The 24,918-nt window shown below is 40.5% G+C and overlaps 1 protein-coding gene across 3 annotated transcripts in view; it reads left to right on the top strand.

Annotated features, from left to right (window-relative positions):
- Positions 1-24,918, top strand: part of CADPS (calcium dependent secretion activator) — a 494,204-nt gene that overhangs the window by 58,776 nt on the left and 410,510 nt on the right. The window lies entirely within an intron of this gene.

Consider the following 24,918-nt stretch of genomic DNA (forward strand, 5'->3'; position numbering starts at 1 on the left):
CTTCTGCATATGGTTAGCCAGCTATCCCAGCACCATTTATTGAATAAGGAGTCCTTTCCCCATTGCTTATTTTTGTCAACTTTGTTGAAGATCAGATGCTTGTAGGTGTGTGGCTTTATTTCTGGGTCCTCTATTCTGTTCTACTGGCTTGTGTGCCTGTTTTTGTACCAGTACCATGCTGTTTAGGTTACTGTGGCCTTGTAGTATAGTTTGAGGTCGGGTAATGTGATTCATCCAACTTTATTCTTTTTTCTTAGTATTGCTTTGGCTATTTGGGCTCTTTTTTTGGTTCCAAATAGGTTTTAGAATAGTTTTTTAATTCTGTAAAAAATGACATTGGTAATTTGATAGAAATAGCATTGAGTCTGTAGATTGGTATAGGCAATATGACCATTTTAATGATATTAATTCTTCTAATCCATGAGTATGGAATATTTTTCCATTTGTTTGTGTTTAAACGTTTTTGTCCTGTGCCCTTCTAATCCTGTGCTTTCTCCACCAACCGCCATCCACAGCCTCAGAAAACAGCTCATTTAATTTCTACCAGAAAGTCAGAGATTCAGGAGGGTCACTAACTAAAAGGGTCTTACACATACATACATAAATCATTTGCCTGGAGAGCCATGCCCTCGGTCTGATGCTTTCAAATGCTCTCTCATATGGAGAGATGCATAATCCACTCACTTATAATTCAGAAAGGGGTCCAACGTCAATTTCCTAAAAGAGCTTTCTTTTAGAAGATAGAGAGGATGCATTTTGAACCATTTAATTGCTCCTATGAGTGACTTGCATAATGCCTATATAACCATCTAGACAGCACATGTTGCCTGAAACAGCACATGCCAGTTATTTTCTTTGCTGCCTTTAAAATGAAATTGCATGCGCATCTGAAGCTGAATGGCTCCTGATGTGTGATTATACCTTTGCCCCGATTCTAAATAGAAAAGATGGCTTTTTTAATTAACTCATTTTCTAGCAGGAAGGGATCATTTCTAAGGAATGACAGTTTCCATGTTCAGATTTCAGCTCTAGTCCTCACTCACTGATGAAACTTGGACATATTAGCCAGACAGCTTGAGCGGCATCACCTCACTTGAAGGCCACCTTATGTATTAAGGCAAAAGGACTTTTTAAAAAGTGGCATTTACTTGATTATATAGTAAAATTATGCACATTGTATACAATGTACACATGCAGGAAAGTATACAAAAGTAACTTAACAATCACCTGTCTTTGCACCGCCAAAAATAAATACCATGTGTTAACTTTTTTGTGTATCTCCTTCCAGTTGTTTTTGAATATTTTTTAACAGTGGAAGCCAAACTATATCTATATAATTATGTATTTTGCCTCTTTTACTTGGCATTACTGTGTAAATACTTTACCTCATAATGAAAATCTTTTTAATGTAATTTGCTTTTATATATACCATTAGATAAGATAAACATATTATTTAGTCTTAGGAGGAAATATAGGTAGGTAAAAGACATTTAAGCCATTAGAAAACACTGAGGTAGACAAAAAGCAGTCTTAAAATATTAAAGACAAATAAATACTAGTGTCTGTAAAGTTTAATTCATACTCTCACATAATGTCCTTTCTGTTGTTTTAAGTTTATAAATTAATTTGCTTAAATTATGACATTTAGAGACAACGGATGTCCTCATTTTGGGGAGAAAGATGCTTTCTAACAAAAATCAGCTGATGAGGATTTAATAAGCACCAGCCCTTGCCCCGTATGAAAGAATTGTGAATTACCAGTTACAGCATCGATGCCATTGTTCAGCTGCCTGAGCAAAACATGAGGTGGCACACCTGTCAGAGAAGGAAGAGAAGTGACTGCTGGAGAAGGTCTTAGGAAGCCTTAAACTGGGCTTTGAAGGATGGGGTAGGATTGAAATAAGACTTTATAAATATGCCATATTCCTTAATCTACAAATGGTGGGCTTGCAATTATTTCTGAACAACAAATATAAATCCATAGTGCCAAATGCATGCATTTTCTTGAGGCTTCCAGTGTGGATGGTGTGTACTTCTGAGAGATGGAAATGACAAGCAGATAACTCTAGAGGTGATTATGCAATGAGCAGTTCTGGAGGAGTGCAGGAGAATGTTGGCTTACAGATTTCTTTTTTTTTTTTAAATAAGATTGGCTGGTAGGAGGAGTGGGTAGAATATGTGGAAAAAAGAGGAAAGAGCAATTAGGTAAAAATGTTAGGCTACTCTCTTAGTTAAATATTAACAATATTGTGGAGCATTTGACTTGATTTATTCAAATGTGCTTTCCCTCCAACTCCTTTTGCAATTTACATCACTGACTCAGCTTTTGTTGGGGCATCAACCTCTAAGAAAGCTTGATGAAAGCTAAGAACCACGGGTCCCAGTTTAAGAAGGGCTGGTTTATAAACAGAATCTGGTTATATAAACTACTATTCCTCTATTCTGGGTTTGTTTCCCCACCACCAGTACCAGTTCCTTTGGATTTTGTACCAGGTTCATTTGAATTGGAAGGGGAGAAGAAAGCTCAGCTTAACTGACAGCTTCCTTTGTGCTTTGTGAGCAGCTCTGTGCTAGGCACCAAACACACATAAGAGCCCTGCGTCCTCACAATCACCATCACCATGACAAATGGGCAGCATTTCTACTTGTGGACCGGGAGTGGAAAACCCAGGAAATGACAGTGGGATATTCAGCAAAGGAGGCTTACAGGGAACAAAGACCCTCAAGAGTGAAGCTATGGTTTTAGGATACAGCTATTCAGTTTTCTATGACTTAGCATGCAAAGACATGGATTAATTCTGCTACAGAACTGTATTTTAGCTGGATAATGGAAGTCATTTTGTTCTCTCCATGATTATCAGAAATTCATACTCTGGGAAAGAACAGACAACAGACCATTTGTAAAAACCAATCCAAGTAATAAAGAAGTTAATAAGATACTTTCATGAGAATTTCCCCCAATGATTTTAATATTTAGTTGGCATGTACTTGAAAAGCTGCTTCTTAGAAATTGATACTCATTAATGATGATGATATTAATAATAATAATATCATATGACCACTACTACTAATATGCTTTGAGTGCTCATTATAAACTGGTAGTTATATTGGGTGCTTGTGTGAATAAAATTGCTCAATTATTTGGCCATAGATAACATCATCGTCCTTACCTTTTAGAGGAAAAACTGAGGCCCATGTTCCCTTACATGGAAAATGGTTTTTAGTTCAGGTCCATCTGATACCAAAAGCATGCTTTTGACTACTACTCTCCATTGCTTGTTTAGAGCTGAAAGGGATCTCAGGGAAGGTCATTTCCCATATTAGGGGCCCCTAATGGTAGTGGCTTGACCAGCATCACACAGGTCCTTAGCAGCAGAGTTAGAATTGCATCCTGGTCTGTGGCTGTAAGTAGATTCAAAAAATATGCAGGCCAATGTGGACCACTCGAAAATAATCCTGGTATTCAAAGATTACTTGTGAGTGATATGGCTATATTGTGGCAATTGCAGCAAAATTAAAAAGCAATGTTTTATGTTAAGATGTAATTGTATGTGTTCAGAATGATGGGGGTGAGAGTCTATCAAAGAAACATCCACAGTTTTATATTCTGATGTATATGGTATTACCATACACGTATTCGTTTCACGGATATTATGCATCATCTACGATATGACAGGCACTGTGCCAGAGGATGGAAATACAGCAACAGGCAAGACAAACCTCATCCCTCCTCTTGTGGACCTGACGTTCTAGTGGAATAAGACAGAAGACTGTTCAAGTAATTAATAAGAAAAATACCGGATAGTGATAAGTGCTTTGTATAACGTTAAAGCTGGGTGGTACAATAGAGACCTCCTGGGAGCTACTTTAGATTGGGCAGTCTGGGGAGATGACAATCAGGCTGAAACCTGAACAACAAAAGGAAACAGTCACATGAGATAAGAGGAATGAGTGTTCCCGGCAAATGTAACCGTGATTGCTGTGGAAAAGCTCTGAAATAGGACAAACCCTGAGATTGGCTTGCTTGAGAAAGAGAAAGAAGGCCTGTGGCACTGGCATCCAGTAAAAGAGGGCAAAGGTAATAACATCACAGAGGTGCCCAGGGGTTTGCTGTTGTGGGTATTTCTGAGCCAGAGGAAACAGTTTGAACGTTATTCTAAGTGCAATGGGAAGCCATTGGATGTTTCAGGCAGGAGGAGCGACATGATTCAATATATTTTTTAAAAAGATCATTAACATCTGGGAAGTATGAAAAGCAATAGTAGGAGCTGGGATTTCAATGAGGAAACATGACAATTGATCAGCAAAGGACTGTGGCAAGGACTCAAGTGGCAGCAATGCAGATGTACAGAGGTAGTAGGATCTGAGCTATATTTGGCAATAGACCCAACAGAACTTGACGATGGATTAAGTGAAGGAAAAAGAAAGAAAAAGCTAAATCAAGAATAGTGTCTACATTTTTTGTTTGTGCAGTTGAGTACATGGTGGTATTGTTTACTGAGCTGCAGGAGGAAGAGGTTTAGGATGGAAAAGTCCACAATTTTGTTTGGGCTGTGTTAGGTTTGAGATGCATATTGTACTCCACCATGCAGGTGGAGGCACCCATTAAGCATTGGATCTAAGAGTCTAGTGCTTAGTGGAAGGTCAAGGCTAGAGATACAGTTTTGAGTGTCATTTGCATAAGAGGTGGCACTTAAGGCCCCCTATTGGACGATAATATCTAAAGAGAAAGGACACTGAGGAAAGGATACCCAGGACAAGGCCCTGGCACTCCCCAACGTTTGACATCAAACAAAGGAGGTGGAATAAATCATGGATGCTGGGAAGGAAGGTCGGGGAGACTGAGGGAAAACCATGAGAATGGTACCCAGGAACCTAAGAGAAGTTATACAAATAAGACATAGCTGGATGCCACTAAGGAAAATAAAGAATGATGATGACAAATAGCAATCAACCTGGGCCTGAAGCGGGACTTTTTGACCCCACCCTTTGACCCTGAAGACTTTTAAGAATAGGTAACCAGACCACCAGGAGAGCTTCAGCCTGTCTCTCTTTTTCCACTTTTACTTTTTCTCTCTCATTCTCTGCCTCTTGACCTCTCTAAGTCTCATTTTCCTGGAGAGTCAGACTCAAAATCTTGTACCCCAGTTTTCTCATAAGGCTAGCAATTTTTTTATCTCATTTATTATTTTTATTTCATTTAGATATATTCAGCATTTTATTCCATTTAGAAATGTGCAACATTTAGAAATTCCAAGTTAGGGGAGGGCGCAGTGGCTCATACCTGTAATCCCAGCACTTTGGGAGGCTGAGGCGGGCAGATCATGAGGTTAGGAGTTTGAGACCAGTCTGGCCAACATAGTGAAACCCCAACTGTACTAAAAATACAAAAAATTAGCTGAGTTTGGTGATGTGTGCCCGTAGTCCCAGCTACTCGGGAGGCTGAGGCAGGAGAATCACATGAACCCAGCAGGTGGAGGTTGCAATGAGCCGAAATCGCGCCATTTCATTCCAGCCTGCGCAACAGTGTAAGACTCTGTCTCAAAAAGAAAAAAAAAAAAAAAAAGGAAAAAAGAAATATCAAGTTGGTAGTACCTAAAAATTGATGGGAAATAGCACCCTCTTGACAAAATCTAGATGTATAACAGTTGACCCTGAAAAATGAACTTCAGTTGAAATAATGGCCAATGAAAAAATCACTATGGCAATATATATTTGAAATCTTTGTGAATAAAAACTGGTAGATGAAGTAAATCTGTATTAAAGATTTTCAGGTCGGGCGCGGTGGCTCACGCCTGTAATCCCAGCACTTTGGGAGGCCGAGGTGGGCAGATCACAAGGTCAGGAGATCGAGACCACGGTGAAACCCTGTCTCTACTAAAAATACAAAAAAAAAATTAGCCGGGCGTGGTGGCGGGCGCCTGTAGTCCCAGCTACTCAGGAGGCTGAGGCAGGAGAATGGCGTGAACTCGGGAGGCGGAGCTTGCAGTGAGCCGAGATCACGCCACTGCACTCCAGCCTGGGGGACAGAGCGAGACTCCGTCTCAAAAAAAAAAAAAAAAAAGATTTTCAAAAGAAATAAGCTCAGCCCTATGAAAATAATTGATAAAAATAAAGATTGAGAAATTGGAAATGAAACTTGATTAAAGAATAATGACCAGGCTCAGTGGTTCACATCTGTAATCCCAGCACTTTGGGAGACCGAGGTAGGTGGATTACTTGAACTCCTGAGTTTGCGACCAGCTTGGCCAACATGGTGAAACCTCATCTCTACTAAAAATACAAAAATTAACTGGGTGTAATTGTGGGCACCTGTAATCCCAGCTACTTGGGAAGCTGAGGCAGGAGAATCACTTGTACCCAGGAGGCGGAGGTTGCAGTGAGCTGAGATAGTGCCACTGCTCTCCAGCTTGGGAGACAGAAAAAAAGGAAATTTGATTAAATAATTAAATTGGCTTACTGATATGTGTCCAAGAAACAACTGCCTTGATGAAGATTCTCCGGTGTTGATTTAAGTCTGATTAATGTTTGTAATCAAGACATTTAGACATTAGTAGCATTGAAATGGCAGGGTCAAATGCTTGGGTCAAAATGTCTTATTCCCTGATAGACCCATTTTGTGCAATAATGTATGAGGAACACAAACTATCTTTAAAATATGGGAATTAAAGACTCATTGAAGTCATCTTTAATTTCAAAGCCCTTGATTTGAAAAAGTGATCCCTTTTGGACTGTAGCCTTCACTGTCCCGAGACTATAAATATTAGAGAGGAAATAATTATTCCAGAATCTTATTCAGGAAGAGTTCCTGATTCCTTGCCTGAGCAAGGACAATTTCTAAATTAGTGTCATTTGAATTAGTGCCTTTTCAACTGCAAACAGTTCTCTCAAAAATGCTTGCTTGTTTCCTTTTTTAAAAAAATCACATTGGGTTGCAATTGAGGTTAATATTAGTTAAATTCTGCTTTGATCATTAAATTCAGTAACATACTCTGCCAGTTACTAGCTGTATGTCCTTAAATACGTTACCCAATTTCTCTAATCCTTTTTCCTCAACCATAAAGGGGACCAGTAACACACACCCCACAGGGTTATTGTCACGACTAAGTGAGAGGAAGACTTTAATGCCCTGTTTCTTTTTATTTATTTGGAGATAGGATTTTGCCCTGTTGTCCAGACTGGAGTGCGGTGGAAATCACAGCTCTCTGCAGCCTTGATCTCCCATACTCAAGCAATCTTCCTGCCTCAGCCTTCTGAGTAACTAGGATTACAGTTGCGTGCCACAACACCCGGCTCATTTTTTTCGTTTTCTTTTTTTAACTGAAGACGAGGTCTTGCTATGTTGCCCAGGCTGAATGCCCTGGTTTAAAGTAGATGCTCAATGAAAGTCTTTACTATTGCTACTATTGTTAGTATGCTGTACATTTTCTATGTACAGAATGTAATTACTTTAGCTATTTGGTCTGAACAATTTGTCTCCCAAATAGTTTGCAAATTTTCCCAGGCAAGGGTTAGGCTCTCGTGCTTTATTAGTGTCTTTCATTCCTCTGTATCAGTCATAGCAGAACACAGCTGGCAGAACACAGCTGCCTCACCCAGACTGGGTAATTGAGGGGTACATAATGAAGGGATTATTTAGAAAAGGTTGGACAGAGCAAGGAAAAGCTATAAGGGATGGAGAAACACCCTGGGGCTAGCAACAGCAGGGAGCCCATAGCTTGTAGAGGCTGGGAGGAGGTTACCGGTGAGAGCTTGGAGCACAAAAGACAGGCCACTCAACAAGAACTGTGGTTTTAGACAGAGAAGTGCCAAAGTCTATCTGGCAGGAAGGAGTCAGTAGATTAAATACTTCAACCTCTCTCTCTTCCCACCCTGATCTCCTGCTGGTGCCTCTCATTAGCTGAGCTCAACAGAAAAGCATCAGGCAAGAAATCTGGTTACAGCAGTCTATAGAAATCAGCATCCCTAAGCAGAGCAGAGGGGAAAAGGGAAGAGAATAGATCTAGGGAAGTAAAATGAGCGTAGGCAGCAGAGCCTCTTCAGCTTTCAGTTAGTACAGCTGCTTTACGTATAGTTAGTGCTGATACGTTTGTGGAAGGAAGGGAAAGGAAAACTGATTGAAGGCAGTTCATAAACTATAGATGATTCATCTTTAAATGAAGATTGAGAAAAACATTACGTAATAGCATAGTAGTTTAGAGGTAAGATTTGAAATCAGACCAACCCCTTAGTGCTTCCTAATGGAGTGATCAAAGGCAGTTACTAAATGACTTAGCCTCACTTTCTTCCTCAGACAAAGGGAGATAAGGTCAATACCTACTTCACAGGTTGCCTTTGAGGAGCAACTGAGAGGATGGATACAGTACACTGGGCACAGAAAGCAGTGCTTCAGAAATGTTAGCAAATGAATTCTCAATAACAGTGAGCGGTTCTTGACTGGGGGAATTTTGACCCCTAACCCCATTCCAGGGAACATTCTGCAGTGTCAGGAGGTATTCTGGGTTGTAACAGCTGGGGAGTGCTGCAGGCATGTAGTGGTGAGAAGCCATGAATCCTACTTCAATATCTCACCATGCCTAGGACTGCCACCCACAGCAAAGAATTATCTGGCCCAAAATGTCAATAGCTCTGGGGTGAGAAATCCTTCCCTGTACTGATTTCATCTCTGTATTTCCATCCTTGGGCCTCTGTATTTCTTGATACTGGTTCTTAAAATTCATGATTATTTATACTTTATTCACTCTCAGTCAATTTGAGATTTTTGTTCTCCTCTTCCCATTGAAAGGTCAGGACATACTGTGTATATGGCATTTCAACACTATGTGATTTTGTCTTTTCACAATTTCAAGTAAATGAACAAATATATAAATAAATGTAAAATATAAATCACTGTGATATGTTGTAATCAGAACTACAGCCACCCAGTATTAAAGCACTTATGTCAAATACATGTTATAGATTTGCAAGGCAACAACAATACACAATACAGAGCGATTTCTAGGGGTGTTTCAAATCACCAGGGAGCAACATATTGAAACATGTTGTTACTGCAGCTTTAATCTCTGATGAGCCTCTTCCCAAAATATAAAAAGCCAAAAATAAACTCATAAAGCTGGTGAGTCTAAACTAGGTCGGTGGAATTAAACATTAATATAAATAAGGGCTGTCCTTCAACATAATGTGAATGTATTTCCTCTCTCTCAGTCGCTCACCCCTATCACCCAACTCAGCCCTATTCTACCCAGAATTGCCCCTGGAAACAGTGGCCTTTCCTCTTGAGAACGCTATTAAAACAGAGTACCCTTGGCCTCAAGATGGCTCTGAGTCTTCACTATGTGTTTCATCTCCTCCAACCTCAAAGGCAGAGTTGTTTTCCCAGCTCCCCAGTTTATTCATTTATCTGTCCATTCATTCATCCATCAAGTATTTATTGTGGTCCTTGACTTAAGCAGTACAGACATAATGGTCCCTGTCCACATGTAGGGGGATGGAGACCTTCATCAAGTAAGCAAACAAATTAATATGTCCTGATTGTGACCGGGGCTGTTCAAGGAGCAGGGAGGCACCAGAGAAAATACAATCAGAGTCCTACTGAGGCAAAAAGACTCAGGAAAAGTCTTTTTGAGGTAATGACGTTTCCGGTGACATTAGAAGATCTTCCCAAAGAAAGGCGGGAAAAGGGAACCTAGGGAGAAGGAGCAGCCTGGGCAAAGGCCCCAAGGCAGGGAAAAGTTGGATCTGTTCAGGGATTAGAAATTGGCAAATGAGGCTTCACTGGTGAGAGGATGTAGGACAAGATCAGCAGGAGAAGAACTTGAAGTTATCCTGAAAGTTATCCTCTCGTGTCCTGGGAAAATGAGAGGATTTTTAAGCTACACAGCGACTTACTGTCTGTTAACATTTAGGGTGCTTTTTCTATGAGCCGAAAACACTTTACAGATGGCAATGCTAACACTCACATTCACCTTGTGAGACAAGAATGATGGTTATACCCACTTTTACAGATGAAAAATGGAGGCATAAGGAGGGTAAGAAACCCAGGATCGTATAGTTATATATAGGGTTTCTTATCTCACCACTGTTGACATGTGGGGCAAAGCCATCATGTTCATTTTGAGATGTTTAGCAGCAACATAGCCTTCTACCCACTAGATGCCAGTAGCAGTCTCCCCCTCACCTCCAGTTGTGACAGCTAAAAAACGTGTCCAGACTTTGCCAAATAGCCCTGGGGAAGAGGTGAGCAAAATCCTCTCTGGTTGAGAATCCCTGCTATATAGAAAAAAATTAAAATAAAAAAAATGAAAGCATCTCAAATGTCATTATTCAGTAATGACCCTACCTTAATGTCTTACAGGCTCTTTAATAAACTTTCTCTGTGTTTTCAAGGATCAGTCATCTCAGAGCAAGGCTTCTCTCCTTCCCCAGCTAGTAGATACTTGATCTTACGGGTCTACCCACTCAATAAATCACCCAGCCGGTGTAGCAATGTGGAGTTGCATGGTTCAGTTCTCCTACACATTAAAACACATCTGGAAGGCAGAAGAGTGGAGGTTGCTAAGAGGAGGCAAAGCATAGAAGAGGCCAGTGTTCTCTGCCTCAGTCCTGTCCTTTCCTAAGTGTTCTTGCTCATCTCAAAAGCCCACTCAGCACTACTAGGTGACTGTCATCTGAGTCTGAGAACTAGTGCCTCTTAGCAGTGCAGACGTATTGCTGGCGATGACCTATTTGGGGACCCAGAATAGTGCCTCTTTTCTCTGGATCAACATTCTGAACTAGACCAGAGAATAGTAGGAAAGAGCCGGGCGCGGTGGCTCAAGCCTGTAATCCCAGCACTTTGGGAGGCCGAGACGGGTGGGTCACAAGGTCAGGAGATCGAGACCATCCTGGCTAATACGGTGAAACCCCGTCTCTACTAAAAAATACAAAAAACTAGCCGGGCGAGGTGGTGGGCGCCTGTAGTCCCAGCTACTCGGGAGGCTGAGACAGGAGAATAGCGTAAACCTGGGAGTCAGAGCTTGCAGTGAGCTGAGATCCGGCCACTGCACTCCAGCCTGGGCGACAGAGCGAGACTCCGTCTCAAAAAAAAAAAAAAAAAAAAAGAATAGTAGGAAAGAGAAGGATGGCTGGGAATTGCTTAGTGACCCTTGGAAAATATTGTACACCATAGTGAACTAACTTCAGATTCTTGATTTGAAAAACTGTGAAGTTGTCAAGCATTATGAATGTCCACTGGATAAGTAACCCATCAGTGTTTGTTTATTCATTCAATTCATTCATACCTGGGATTTTAAAGGTATATTTTGAGCTCTTTTCACTTTGAAACCACTGCCTTCATCCAGGGTCTCTAAATCGACCCCCATCAAACATCCATCAGCCAGAGATTCACTGATTCATTCAATTAAAATGTTTTAGGTGTCTATCACTTTGAAGATGCTGGGCACCTGTTACAGAGATTAGGAGAGGTTGACCTAACCTTGAAGAGGGGTGAGTCAGTGGTGGCTCAGTGAATGTGAAGGCTGTTCAGAGATTTGAAGGATGAGTAGAAGTGAATTAGGTAAAGAAAGTGGTAAGAAGGAAAACATTCCGGGCAAAGAGTACAGCATGTACAAAGGGCCAGCAGACAAGCTGGTTTTGTAGGTGCAGAATTTTGGGGCAATATTTCAAGAAACTCATGAGAGTGTGTTTTACAGGTATGTGGGTTTTTGTGTGTGCACATGTGTGCATGTGTGTCTTAATTTGGCGTCATGATGCACTGTCCACACCCCATAATACTAGGTTATAGTCAAAATTTGGCTTGGCCTTATGTGTCCTGTGGCTTAATTACGTTCCACTGATACATGTTATTTGCTTACACAGAACAGACTTTTGCTGCGTAGGTCAAGTGTGGGAGGCAAAGTTGCCAACCTGAATCTTTCTCCTCACAAAGACTTCACTGGATAGAAGCCACAAAACAATGTTTTAACACAAGCAAAGTGTGTTAAAACAAAGAGTGATGTCTGCACGATTGTGTCCAACAAAATAACTATAAAGAAAAAAATTGAGATTCAGGGAAATCTAAACAGGCTCGATGATTAAAACTGTGGAAAGAACATAGATTTCGAGGTCAGAACTACCTGGATTTAAATCTCAGCTTCACCTTATGTGTGACCTTGAACAAAGTAGCTTCACTCAGCTGAGCCTGTTTTTTTTTTTTTTTATCTGTAAACCGGGGTAATGGCACCTGCTTCACAGGTCAGTTTAGGACTACAGATGATTTGTGAACAACACCTGGCACATTATTGGTGTTAAATAAGTGGTAACTACTATTATGGTTATTAATATCAAATTAAAATCAAACAATATCTAATTTGCTGGATTTTAAACATGGAACCACAGATTTAATTTATGGCTTCCTGATAGCCACAGCACAACGGGAAAGTCGCATTCTATTTTTCATGAATAAAAGCATAAAAATTCCTCAAGGAAAGACAAGATTATCCGGGACCTTATGCATGAAATCATGTTTTTCCTGGGTTTTCATTGAGGTCTTACTGAGAAATATAGGAGACAGTATCTTTAACATCATCCCTGTGGGCAAATAAATAGAAATTCTATGTGCTTATTTCTTTTTTAATCTTTCAGAGTAAGCCAAAGGCATAAAACCAAAGAACAGTTGTGGGGCAGGGATTATTTCTAATTCAACTTTAAATCTGCCAAAAAAATTCTTGCATCAGTGGCATTTATGGAGTAGATCATCTGTTCTTTCTTTTCTTATTTTATAAGCTCATATTTAACTAGTGTTCTTGAAGCACTACCTGCTAAGCCTCTCAGTAACTCGTCAAGGTTTGTGGTATAATGCTCACTTTACAGATGAAGAAACGAGTTCATAGTCCAAGGTTAGTCACCGCGCTAGGAAGTGGGGAAAACAGGACTTAAATCAAGATCCATTTGACTGACTTGACTCTACCCTTACCATCTACCCCAGCCTACCACCTTAACAGATAGAGCTAAGCTCTGTTTTCCCCTGAAGGGAAAATAAGGGTTTTCTATAAAAATAGAAAGAAGGAAAATTAAATTGGGGGCTCTAGGTATAAAATTGTTTTATTACTAAGACATCGAGAAAGAATGTTTTGCAAATGAGTTTTCTGGGAGAGATGTTTTAATCTTTTTGTTGTTGTTTTGGTTTATTCCAAACCATTTAACTAAAATGACATAGATAAAAAGCATATTAAGAAACACATTTAATGAAATCATGGCACAACAATATACATACCAAATTGCATGGGTGGCTCTGATTTTGAATTCTGTGCCTTCAAAACCAGCAGAAATAAATGAACATGTTTATATTAACAAGGATAATGCAAATCTGTAATCTATAACTTAAACATATTTCTTTTTTTTTTTTTTTTTAATTTATTTATTATTATTATACTGTAAGTTGTAGGGTACATGTGCATAACGTGCAGGTTTGTTACATATGTATACTTGTGCCTTGTTGGTGTGCTGCACCCATCAACTCGTCATTTACATCAGGTATAACTCCCAATGCAATCCCTCCCCCCTCCCCCCTCCCCATGATAGGCCCCGGTGTGTGATGTTCCCCTTCCCGAGTCCAAGTGATCTCATTGTTCAGTTCCCACCTATGAGTGAGAACATGCGGTGTTTGGTTTTCTGTTCTTGTGATAGTTTGCTAAGAATGATGGTTTCCAGCTGCATCCATGTCCCTACAAAGGACACAAACTCATCCTTTTTTATGGCTGCATAGTATTCCATGGTGTATATGTGCCACATTTTCTTAATCCAATCTGTCACTGATGGACATTTGGGTTGATTCCAAGTCTTTGCTATTGTGAATAGTGCTGCAATAAACATACGTGTGCATGTGTCTTTAGAGCAGCATAATTTATAATCCTTTGGGTATATACCCAGTAATGGGATGGCTGGGTCATATGGTACATCTAGTTCTAGATCCTTGAGGAATCGCCATACTGTTTTCCATAATGGTTGAACTAGTTTACAATCCCACCAACAGTGTAAAAGTGTTCCTATTTCTCCACATCCTCTCCAGCACCTGTTGTTTCCTGACTTTTTAATGATCGCCATTCTAACTGGTGTGAGATGGTATCTCATTGTGGTTTTGATTTGCATTTCTCTGATGGCCAGTGATGATGAGCATTTTTTCATGTGTTTGTTGGCTGTATGAATGTCTTCTTTTGAGAAATGTCTATTCATATCCTTTGCCCACTTTTTGATGGGGTTGTTTGTTTTTTTCTTGTAAATTTGTTTGAGTTCTTTGTAGGTTCTGGATATTAGCCCTTTGTCAGATGAGTAGATTGCAAAAATTTTCTCCCATTCTGTAGGTTGCCTGTTCACTCTGATGGTAGTTTCTTTTGCTGTGCAGAAGCTCTTTAGTTTAATGAGATCCCATTCGTCAATTTTGGCTTTTGCTGCCGTTGCTTTTGGTGTTTTAGACATGAAGTCTTTGCCCATGCCTATGTCCTGAATGGTACTACCTAGGTTTTCCTCTAGGATTTTTATGGTATTAGGTCTAACATTTAAGTCTCTAATCCATCTTGAATTAATTTTCGTATAATGAGTAAGGAAAGGATCCAGTTTCAGCTTTCTACTTATGGCTAGCCAATTTTCCCAGCACCATTTATTAAATAGGGAATCCTTTCCCCATTTCTTGTTTCTCTCAGGTTTGTCAAAGATCAGATGGCTGTAGATGTGTGGTATTATTTCTGAGGACTCTGTTCTGTTCCATTGGTCTATATCTCTGTTTTGGTACCAGTACCATGCTGTTTTGGTTACTGTAGCCTTGTAGTATAGTTTGAAGTCAGGTAGCGTGATGCCTCCAGCTTTGTTCTTTTGACTTAGGATTGTCTTGGAGATGCGGGCTCTTTTTTGGTTCCATATGAACTTTAAAGCAGTTTTTTCCAATTCTGTGAAGAAACTCATTGGTAGCTTGATGGGGATGGCATTGAATCTATAAATTACCTTGGGCAGTATGGCCATTTTCACGATATTGATTCTTCCTATCCATGAGCATGGTATGTTCTTCCATTTGTTTGTGTCCTCTTTTATTTCAGTGAGCAGTGGTTTGTAGTTCTCCTTGAAGAGGTCCTTTACATCCCTTGTAAGTTGGATTCCTAGGTATTTGATTCTCTTTGAAGCAATTGTGAATGGAAGTTCATTCATGATTTGGCTCTGTGTTTGTCTGTTATTGGTGTATAAGAATGCTTGTGATTTTTGCACATTAATTTTGTATCCTGAGACTTTGCTGAAGTTGCTTATCAGCTTAAGGAGATTTTGGGCTGAGACAATGGGGTTTTCTAAATATACAATCATGTCATCTGCAAACAGGGACAATTTGACTTCTTCTTTTCCTAACTGAATACCCCTGATTTCTTTCTCTTGCCTAATTGCCCTAGCCAGAACTTCCAACACTATGTTGAATAGGAGTGGTGAGAGAGGGCATCCCTGTCTTGTGCCAGTTTTCAAAGGGAATTTTTCCAGTTTTTGCCCATTCAGTATGATATTGGCTGTGGGTTTGTCATAAATAGCTCTTATTATTTTGAGGTACGTTCCATCAATACCGAATTTATTGAGCGTTTTTAGCATGAAGGGCTGTTGAATTTTGTCAAAAGCCTTTTCTGCATCTATTGAGATAACCATGTGGTTCTTGTCTTTGGTTCTGTTTATATGCTGGATTATGTTTATTGATTTGCGAATGTTGAACCAGCCTTGCATCCCAGGGATGAAGCCCACTTGATCATGGTGGATAAGCTTTTTGATGTGTTGCTGAATCCGGTTTGCCAGTATTTTATTGAGGATTTTTGCATCGATGTTCATCAGGGATATTGGTCTAAAATTCTCCTTTTTTGTTGTATCTCTGCCAGGCTTTGGTATCAGGATGATGTTGGCCTCATAAAATGAGTTAGGGAGGATTCCCTCTTTTTCTATTGATTGGAATAGTTTCAGAAGGAATGGTACCAACTCCTCCTTGTACCTCTGGTAGAATTCAGCTGTGAATCCATCTGGTCCTGGACTTTTTTTGGTTGGTAGGCTATTAATTGTTGCCTCAATTTCAGAGCCTGCTATTGGTCTATTCAGGGATTCAACTTCTTCCTGGTTTAGTCTTGGAAGAGTGTAAGTGTCCAGGAAATTATCCATTTCTTCTAGATTTTCCAGTTTATTTGCATAGAGGTGTTTATAGTATTCTCTGATGGTAGTTTGTATTTCTGTGGGGTCGGTGGTGATATCCCCTTTATCATTTTTAATTGCGTCGATTTGATTCTTCTCTCTTTTCTTCTTTATTAGTCTTGCTAGTGGTCTGTCAATTTTGTTGATCTTTTCAAAAAACCAACTCCTGGATTCATTGATTTTTTGGAGGGTTTTTTGTGTCTCTATCTCCTTCAGTTCTGCTCTGATCTTAGTTATTTCTAGCCTTCTGCTAGCTTTCGAATGTGTTTGCTCTTGCTTCTCTAATTCTTTTAATTGCGATGTTAGAGTGTCAATTTTAGATCTTTCCTGCTTTCTCTTGTGGGCATTTAGTGCTATAAATTTCCCTCTACACACTGCTTTAAATGTGTCCCAGAGATTCTGGTATGTTGTATCTTTGTTCTCATTGGTTTCAAAGAACATCTTTATTTCTGCCTTCATTTCGTTATGTACCCAGTAGTCATTCAGGAGCAGGTTGTTCAGTTTCCATGTAGTTGAGCGGTTTTGATTGAGTTTCTTAGTCCTGAGTTCTAGTTTGATTGCACTGTGGTCTGAGAGACAGTTTGTTATAATTTCTGTTCTTGTACATTTGCTGAGGAGTGCTTTACTTCCAATTATATGGTCAATTTTGGAGTAAGTACGATGTGGTGCTGAGAAGAATGTATATTCTGTTGATTTGGGGTGGAGAGTTCTATAGATGTCTATTAGGTCTGCTTGCTGCAGAGATGAGTTCAATTCCTGGATATCCTTGTTAACTTTCTGTCTCGTTGATCTGTCTAATGTTGACAGTGGAGTGTTGAAGTCTCCCATTATTATTGTATGGGAGTCTAAGTCTCTTTGTAAGTCTCTAAGGACTTGCTTTATGAATCTGGGTGCTCCTGTATTGGGTGCATATATATTTAGGATAGTTAGCTCTTCCTGTTGAATTGATCCCTTTACCATTATGTAATGGCCTTCTTTGTCTCTTTTGATTTTTGATGGTTTAAAGTCTGTTTTATCAGAGACTAGTATTGCAACCCCCGCTTTTTTTTTGTTCTCCATTTGCTTGGTAAATCTTCCTCCATCCCTTTATTTTGAGCCTATGTATGTCTCTGCGTGTGAGATGGGTCTCCTGAATACAGCAGACTGATGGGTCTTGACTCTTTATCCAGTTTGCCAGTCTGTGTCTCTTAATTGGAGCATTTAGTCCATTTACATTTAAGGTTAAGATTGTTATGTGTGAACTTGATCCTGCCATTATGATATTAACTGGTTATTTTGCTCATTAGTTGATATAGTTTGTTCCTAGCCTCGATGGTCTTTACATTTTGGCATGTTTTTGAGATGGCTGGTACCGGTTGTTCCTTTCCATGTTTAGTACTTCCTTCAGGGTCTCTTGTAAGGCAGGCCTAGTGGTGACAAAATCTCTAAGCATTTGCTTATCTGTAAAGGATTTTATTTCTCCTTCACTTATGAAACTTAGTTTGGCTGGATATGAAATTCTGGGTTTAAAATTCTTTTCTTTAAGAATGTTGAATATTGGCCCCCACTCTCTTCTGGCTTGGAGAGTTTCTGCCGAGAGATCTGCTGTGAGTCTGATGGGCTTCCCTTTGTGGGTAACCCGACCTTTCTCTCTGGCTGCCCTTAAGATTTTTTCCTTCATTTCAACTTTGGTGAATCTGGCAATTATGTGTCTTGGAGTTGCTCTTCTCGAGGAGTATCTTTGTGGCGTTCTCTGTATTTCCTGGATTTGAATGTTGGCCTGCCCTACTAGGTTGGGGAAGTTCTCCTGGATGATATCCTGAAGAGTGTTTTCCAACTTGGTTCCATTTTCCCCCTCACTTTCAGGCACCCCAATCAGACGTAGATTTGGTCTTTTTACATAATCCCATACTTCTTGCAGGCTTTGTTCATTTCTTTTTCTTCTTTTTTCTTTTGGTTTCTCTTCTCGCTTCATTTCATTCATTTGATCCTCAATCGCTGATACTCTTTCTTCCAGTTGATCGAGTCGGTTACTGAAGCTTGTGCATTTGTCACGTATTTCTCGTGTCATGCTTTTCATCTCTTTCATTTCGTTTAGGACCTTCTCTGCATTAATTAGTCTAGCCGTCAATTCTTCCACTTTTTTTTCAAGATTTTTAGTTTCTTTGCGCTGGGTATGTAATTCCTCCTTTAGCTCTGAGAAATTTGATGGACTGAAGCCTTCTTCTCTCATCTCGTCAAAGTCATTCTCCGTCCAGCTTTGATCCGTTGCTGGCGATGAGCTGCGCTCCTTTGCCGGGGGAGATGCGCTCTTGTTTTTTGAATTTCCAGCTTTTCTGCCCTGCTTTTTCCCCATCTTTGTGGTTTTATCTGCCTCTGGTCTTTGATGATGGTGATGTACTGATGGGGTTTTGGTGTAGGTGTCCTTCCTGTTTGATAGTTTTCCTTCTAACAGTCAGGACCCTCAGCTGTAGGTCTGTTGGAGATTGCTTGAGGTCCACTCCAGACCCTGTTTGCCTGGGTATCAGCAGCAGAGACTGCAGAAGATAGAATATTTCTGAACAGCAAGTGTACCTGTCTGATTCTTGCTTTGGAAGCTTCCTCTCAGGGGTGTACTCCACCCTGTGAGGTGTGGGGTGTCAGACTGCCCCTAGTGGGGGATGTCTCCCAGTTAGGCTACTCAGGGGTCAGGGACCCGCTTGAGCAGGGAGTCTGTCCCTTCTCAGATCTCAACCTCCGTGTTGGGAGATCCACTGCTCTCTTCAAAGCTGTCAGACAGAGTCCTTTGGTTCTGCAGAGGTATCTGCTGCTTTGTTATTGTTTACTGTGCCCTGCCCCCAGAGGTGGAGTCTACAGAGACAGGCAGGTTTCCTTGAGCTGCTGTGAGCTCCACCCAGTTGGAGCTTCCCAGCAGCTTTGTTTACCTACTTAAGCCTGAGCAATGGCGGGCGCCCCTCCCCCAGCCTCGCTGCTGCCTTGCCGGTAGATCACAGACTGCTGTGATAGCAATGAGGGAGGCTCCGTGGGTGTGGGACCCTCCCAGCCAGGTGTGGGATATGATCTCCTGGTGTGCCTGTTTGCTCAAAGCGCAGTATTGGGGTGGGAGTTACCCGATTCTCCAGGTGTTGTGTGTCTCAGTTCCCCTGGCTAGGAAAAGGGATTCCCTTCCCCCTTGCGCTTCCCAGGTGAGGCGATGCCTCGCCCTGCTTCAGCTCTCGCTGGTCGGGCTGCAGCAGCTGACCAGTACCGATCTTCCGGCACTCCCCAGTGAGATGAACCCAGTACCTCAGTTGAAAATGCCGAAATCACCGGTCTTCTGTGTCGCTGGCGCTGGGAGTTGAAGACTGGAGCCGCTCCTATTCGGCCATCTTCACTTAAACATATTTCTATATTTAATAAGTCATGTTCACTCACATTCAGTAAACACACAGTAAACTCACATTTCAAATATCTTCCCAGTAAATTTAGTTTTCATTTTTTCTACATGATTCTGGAAGAGCATATAATAAATTAGTCATAGCCTATATATTAAAGTCAAATGATTAGTAGCTTCGAAGGGAGTGGTACCCCTGAACCATACAATGAGTTTCACTTAGGATGGTAACTTTAATATTTGCTTTCAACATTTTTGTCACCCAAAAGGATGATGATGATGGTGATGATGGTAATAATGATGATGACTATCATTTTAAGGAACTGAGAAGAGTCTACAATTTTACACCACTGACCTTCCTAAATCCTGGCAGATGACACAAAACTCTTGTGAAAGTGACAAAGGACTGTCCTAGTCACAGCACAGCAGAAGGCATGTGCTTTGTGTTGGCACCCATTTTCCCTGTTCCCCAAGTCCTGGGGGGTAACTTGGAGGAGCCCAGGCAGATACCACAAACAGTGTGGGTCTGTGTGACAGCTAAGGAACCCTGAGCTTAGGAAAGCCCAGTCTTATAAGGTACTGCTAGCAAACCTGCTCAGTCTGGAGAGAAACATTATCCTTATTATCCTAGTCAGGAAACACATCTTCCCTCTGCCCTGCAGAGAAGCTCTATCTCTATTTTCCAAGACTGTTTGACGTGTAAATATCCTTGAAAGGACGGTCAAGAATGAAAGCAGTCCCAAGAAATGTAGAAATATCATGGATAATCACTTCCCAACTGTGATGGTGGTGGTGGTGGTGGTGGTGGTAGCAGTAGCTAACATTTATTGAGCTCCCATTTCCCAGGCATGATCAAGCCCTTTACATACCTAATCTCATTCAACCCCATTATAAACCCCAAATTATATAGTATTATCTACATTTATACATAAAAAAAAAGCTGAGGCTCAGAGAGGTTAAGCAACTGCCCCAGGGCCACATACACAGAAACTGGAAGAGCCAACACTGGAGTGCAGGTTGATTTGACTCTAGAATTTGTGCCTGTAAAATTGTAACATTATCTTGCTGCTTGACAAAATGTATTTGGATCTGAATATATTCCATAGAGGAAACAAGTTATTTAAAAATAGAGATAAATTTAGAATTGGTCTGTGAAGGTATAATTTTTCTTACCAAGATATCAAGGAAGAGTGTTTCATAGGTGAACTTGTTGAGAAAGTGGGTGACAGAGCCGATGTGAATCTAGGTATTCTGCCTCCAGAGTTAGAGCACACCAACAGGCTCTATGACTAACACTGGACAGAGGCACCCTCGGCTACAAAAGCCAGAATCTAGAGTTAGCTCTGGACCAGTAACCCCCTCATTTGGGTCTTAACCTTTTTGTTTAAGAAATGCACAGTTCCTCAGAGCACCCAAGTAAAGTGCTGTCAACAGTGGTGGACAATCTGTGAAGCACTGCTCTTCTCCTAGAGAACATAGGCAAGTTAGGCACACATGATGCACATATGTGATCTAGAGGAGGGTCATCACAGCAGAGTGCTGAAAGATGACCATCAGGTAAACCTTGGACAAGCAGCTCTATAGGGTAACACTAGGAATGGCTGCTGAAGTTCATGCCAAAATATCTGCTGATGTCTAGAGAGACTCATGGTAGTGGATTCTCCATCAGTACTTGGGAGCTTCTGTTGCTGTAAGAGCCATTATAGGTCATTCATTCTTTACTCAGCAATTGCTTAATGAATGTCTACTATATGTGGCATCCTTGTTCATAATCTGGTATAAATACTGACAAACCTGTTACTGGGACACAAAGTGAAACATTGTGTAAAGAAGCCATGCAGGAAGAGTAATGAGAGGAAGCAGGAAAAAGTACCTGACACATCCTAGGGATATTGAAGGAAGCTTCATAGGGGTAACATTTGGGCTGAACTTTAAAAGATGAGTAGCAATTTCATCTCCCTGTTTGTATGAGTGTTCTCTAGAGGGACAGAACTAATAGGATAGATGTGTATCTGAAGGGGAGTTTATTAAGGAGTATTGACTCACACGATCACGAGGTGAAGTCCTACAATAGGCCGTCTGCAAGTTGAGGAGCAAGGAAGCCAGTCCAAGTCCCAAAAACCTCAAAAGTAGGGAAGCTGACTGTGCAGCCTTCACTGGTGTAAGTCCAAGAGTCCAAAAGTTGAATAATTTAGAGTCTGATATTCAAGGGCAGGAAGCATACAGCACAGGAGAAAGATGAAGGCTGGAAGATTCAGCAAATCAGTCCTTCCATGTTCTTCTGCCTGCTTTATCCTAGTCATACTGGCAGCTGATTAGATGGTGCCCACCCAGATTAAAGATGGGTCTGTCTTTCCCAGTCCACTGACTCCAGTGTTAATCTTCTTTGGCAACACCCTCACAGACACACCCAGAAACAATACTTGGCATCCTTCAATCCAATCAAGTTGACACTCAATATTAGCCATCACACTGTTTATGTGCTTCATTGCATTTATCTCAATCTGGAATGTTTATTTAATGCTTACTTGTATATTGTCTATCTGCCATGTCTGTCATACTCACTTGTGTATCCACAGCTCCAAGTATAGTGCCTAGAACATAGTAGATGCTCAGTGTTTGTTGAATGAATGAATGCATGAATGAATGAATGTCAAACATTAAGTTTTGCATTTATTCTTCTTCATGGTGGTTTCTAAAAAACAGATGTGTTACATTTTTCAGTCTCAAAAGATTATTTTGTTATAGATTACTTTCAAGAAACCTTTTATTTTTATTTTTTTCTTTTTTTAACTTAAGTTCAGGGGTACAAGTGCAGGTTTGTTACATAGGTAAGCTTGTGTCATGGGAGTCTGTTGCACAGATTATTTTATCACCTAGGTATTAAAGCTAGTACCCATTAGTTATTTTTCCTGATCCTCTCTTTCCTCCCACCTTCCACCCTCCAACAGGTCCCATTGTGTGCTGTTCTTCTCTAAGTGTCCATGTGTTTTCATCATTTAGCTCCCACTTATAAGTGAGAACATGTAGTATTTGGTTTTCTGCTCCTGCATTCATTTGCTAAGCATAACGGCCTCCAGCTCCATCCATGTCCCTGCAAAGGACATGATCAGGAAATCTTTTAAATTTGCCTTTCTGGAAATATCTATCTTCTCTATCAAACAGGAGACAAAGTGGAGTAAGAGTTGATTGGATACTTCGTTCATTATTCATTAAATATTTTATGAGCATCTACTGTGTGCAAAGTGCTGGGAGAGGAGCAGTCACACAGAAGGCAAGACTTGGTCTCCACCCATAAGGAAACCAAACATAGTCACAGGACACAATTTGTGGGCCCCCTATATAAGAAAGAACAGAACAAAGAAACATAACTGTCATCCCTCAAGAAAAGAATGGAGTTAAAGGGCTGTTTCATGGACATTTCCTGAGGGAAAAAAAACCATACAATATCTCAAACTGATTTTCTGGGAGAAAAACTTTTGGGTTGGATAATATGGGTTAGCTCTGTGCATTAATTTCTCCAGGCTGTCTCAGAGCCATCTCACTTCTCTCTTTCTCTTAGAATAAAGGAAAAAATATGCAGTTGGTGACATTGTAAATATAAGCATGCTTACAGTTTTAAGATGATGACTTAAGCTTAGAAATATTCTAGCATTTATTTAATTAGTAGGTGATTACTAAATACTAAATTATGGGAAGCAGTGTTTTCATAGCAATGGTTTGTTTACCCAAGGAATTTCTGTCACACATTTTTTTATTCCAACATTTCCTACAATTATTCAATTTTTTTCTCTCTGCAGCGCTAAAACACACATTTTATTAAGTAGTCTGGCTTATCTGCAAATATGCTGATCCTGAATGGTTATAAAATATCTATGCAGGTCATTTAAGTTGAATCAGAAATGGTTTCCAATCAGTGAAATCATCTCTTAATTTAAGCAAATGATGCCCATATAAATAAGAGTTGCAATTATGCCCATGCCTAGACTCTCTCTGCTATATGCCTTCTCCGGAAAATTTTTTAATGTCTTTTTAACACATCATTTGTCTTCTTATGTAACTCCTTCATGGATTTCATCATCCTTTTTCTTAACTTGACCAGGTGCAAATTGCTGCCATTCATGAGCTCAAGAAAAGGAAGTTGTAAGCATGCTTCTTAAAAATTCAAATAAGCCCCAGCATGGTAGCTTGTGCCTGTGTTCCAAACTACTCCAGAGACTGAGGCAGTAGGGTCACTTGAGCCCAAGATCTCTGGGCTATAGTGCACTATGCCAATTGCTGTCTATGCTGAATCCAGCATCAATGTGGTTATCTCCTGGTAGCAGGGACCGCCAGGTTGCCTAAGCGGGGACGAATTGATCAGATCAGAAACAGAGCAGGTCAAACTCTTGTGCTGTTCAGTAGTGGGATTGCACCTGTGAATAGCCACTGCACTCCAGCCTGGGCAATGTAGTGAGACTCTGTCTCTTAAAAAAAAAAAAAAAAATCCAATGACATAATGCCTTTATTTTCCTGAATAAAGCCTTCATAGCTCCCAGTGCTTATAGGATCAAATTGAAGCTTTTTAGCACATGATTCAAGACTTTCCATGACCTGGCCCATGCCATCCCTTCTCACACTTAACCATCTAACATTTAATCATTTAGAGTGATCCTGCCATCATGATTTCTGCACCCCTGCTGAGATTGTTCCCTCCACCTGGAATATGGTCCCAGTTTTCTCAGTTACCTCCCATTGATCCTTTTGCAATCAGTTCCTTTTTCATGTCCTGCAGGAGGCCTTTCCCTGCTATCCAAGTCTGGTTAGGAGCCCGTCTGTGCTCCATAATATGCATGGTAGACCGAAGGTTCTGTGGAAATCATCTGTCCACATGTGCCTTGCCCAAGAGACTCAAAGTTCCTCAGGGGCCAGAATGTGTTTTATTCCTCTTTGACCCCCAATGTCTGGCACTTTGTGGGCACTCAATATTTGTTGAATGACTGAATGAATGAGGGCCTATGAAGAAGAACCTGAAACAGAAAGTTGGTAAAGTAGGATGGACCTTAAAAATACAAGCCTTAGTAAGCAAGAACAGTCTGAAGAATCCAGCTAATGTAAGGAGAAGCAAATTTATGTATTTGTTGATTTAATGTTTACTGAGCATCACATGCTAAGATAGAATGTGCAGTGACAAACAAGAAAAAGAAGGGCCCTATCTTATGGAGCTTACATCTGGGGCATATGCTAACAAGAGTATTTTTTAATAGTAAGTATCCTGAGGAAATAGAAAAAGTGAGGGTGATGAAAGGCTTGTAATGGAAAAAGATTAGGAAGAGCAAGCCTCTTAGAGATGATGATTTCAAAAATAACAGAAGGGTGAGAAGGTTTTGCCAAGAGCTGGTGGG

Source organism: Papio anubis, chromosome 2 (genome assembly GCF_008728515.1).
Source record: "Papio anubis isolate 15944 chromosome 2, Panubis1.0, whole genome shotgun sequence".
NCBI lineage: Eukaryota > Metazoa > Chordata > Mammalia > Primates > Cercopithecidae > Papio > Papio anubis.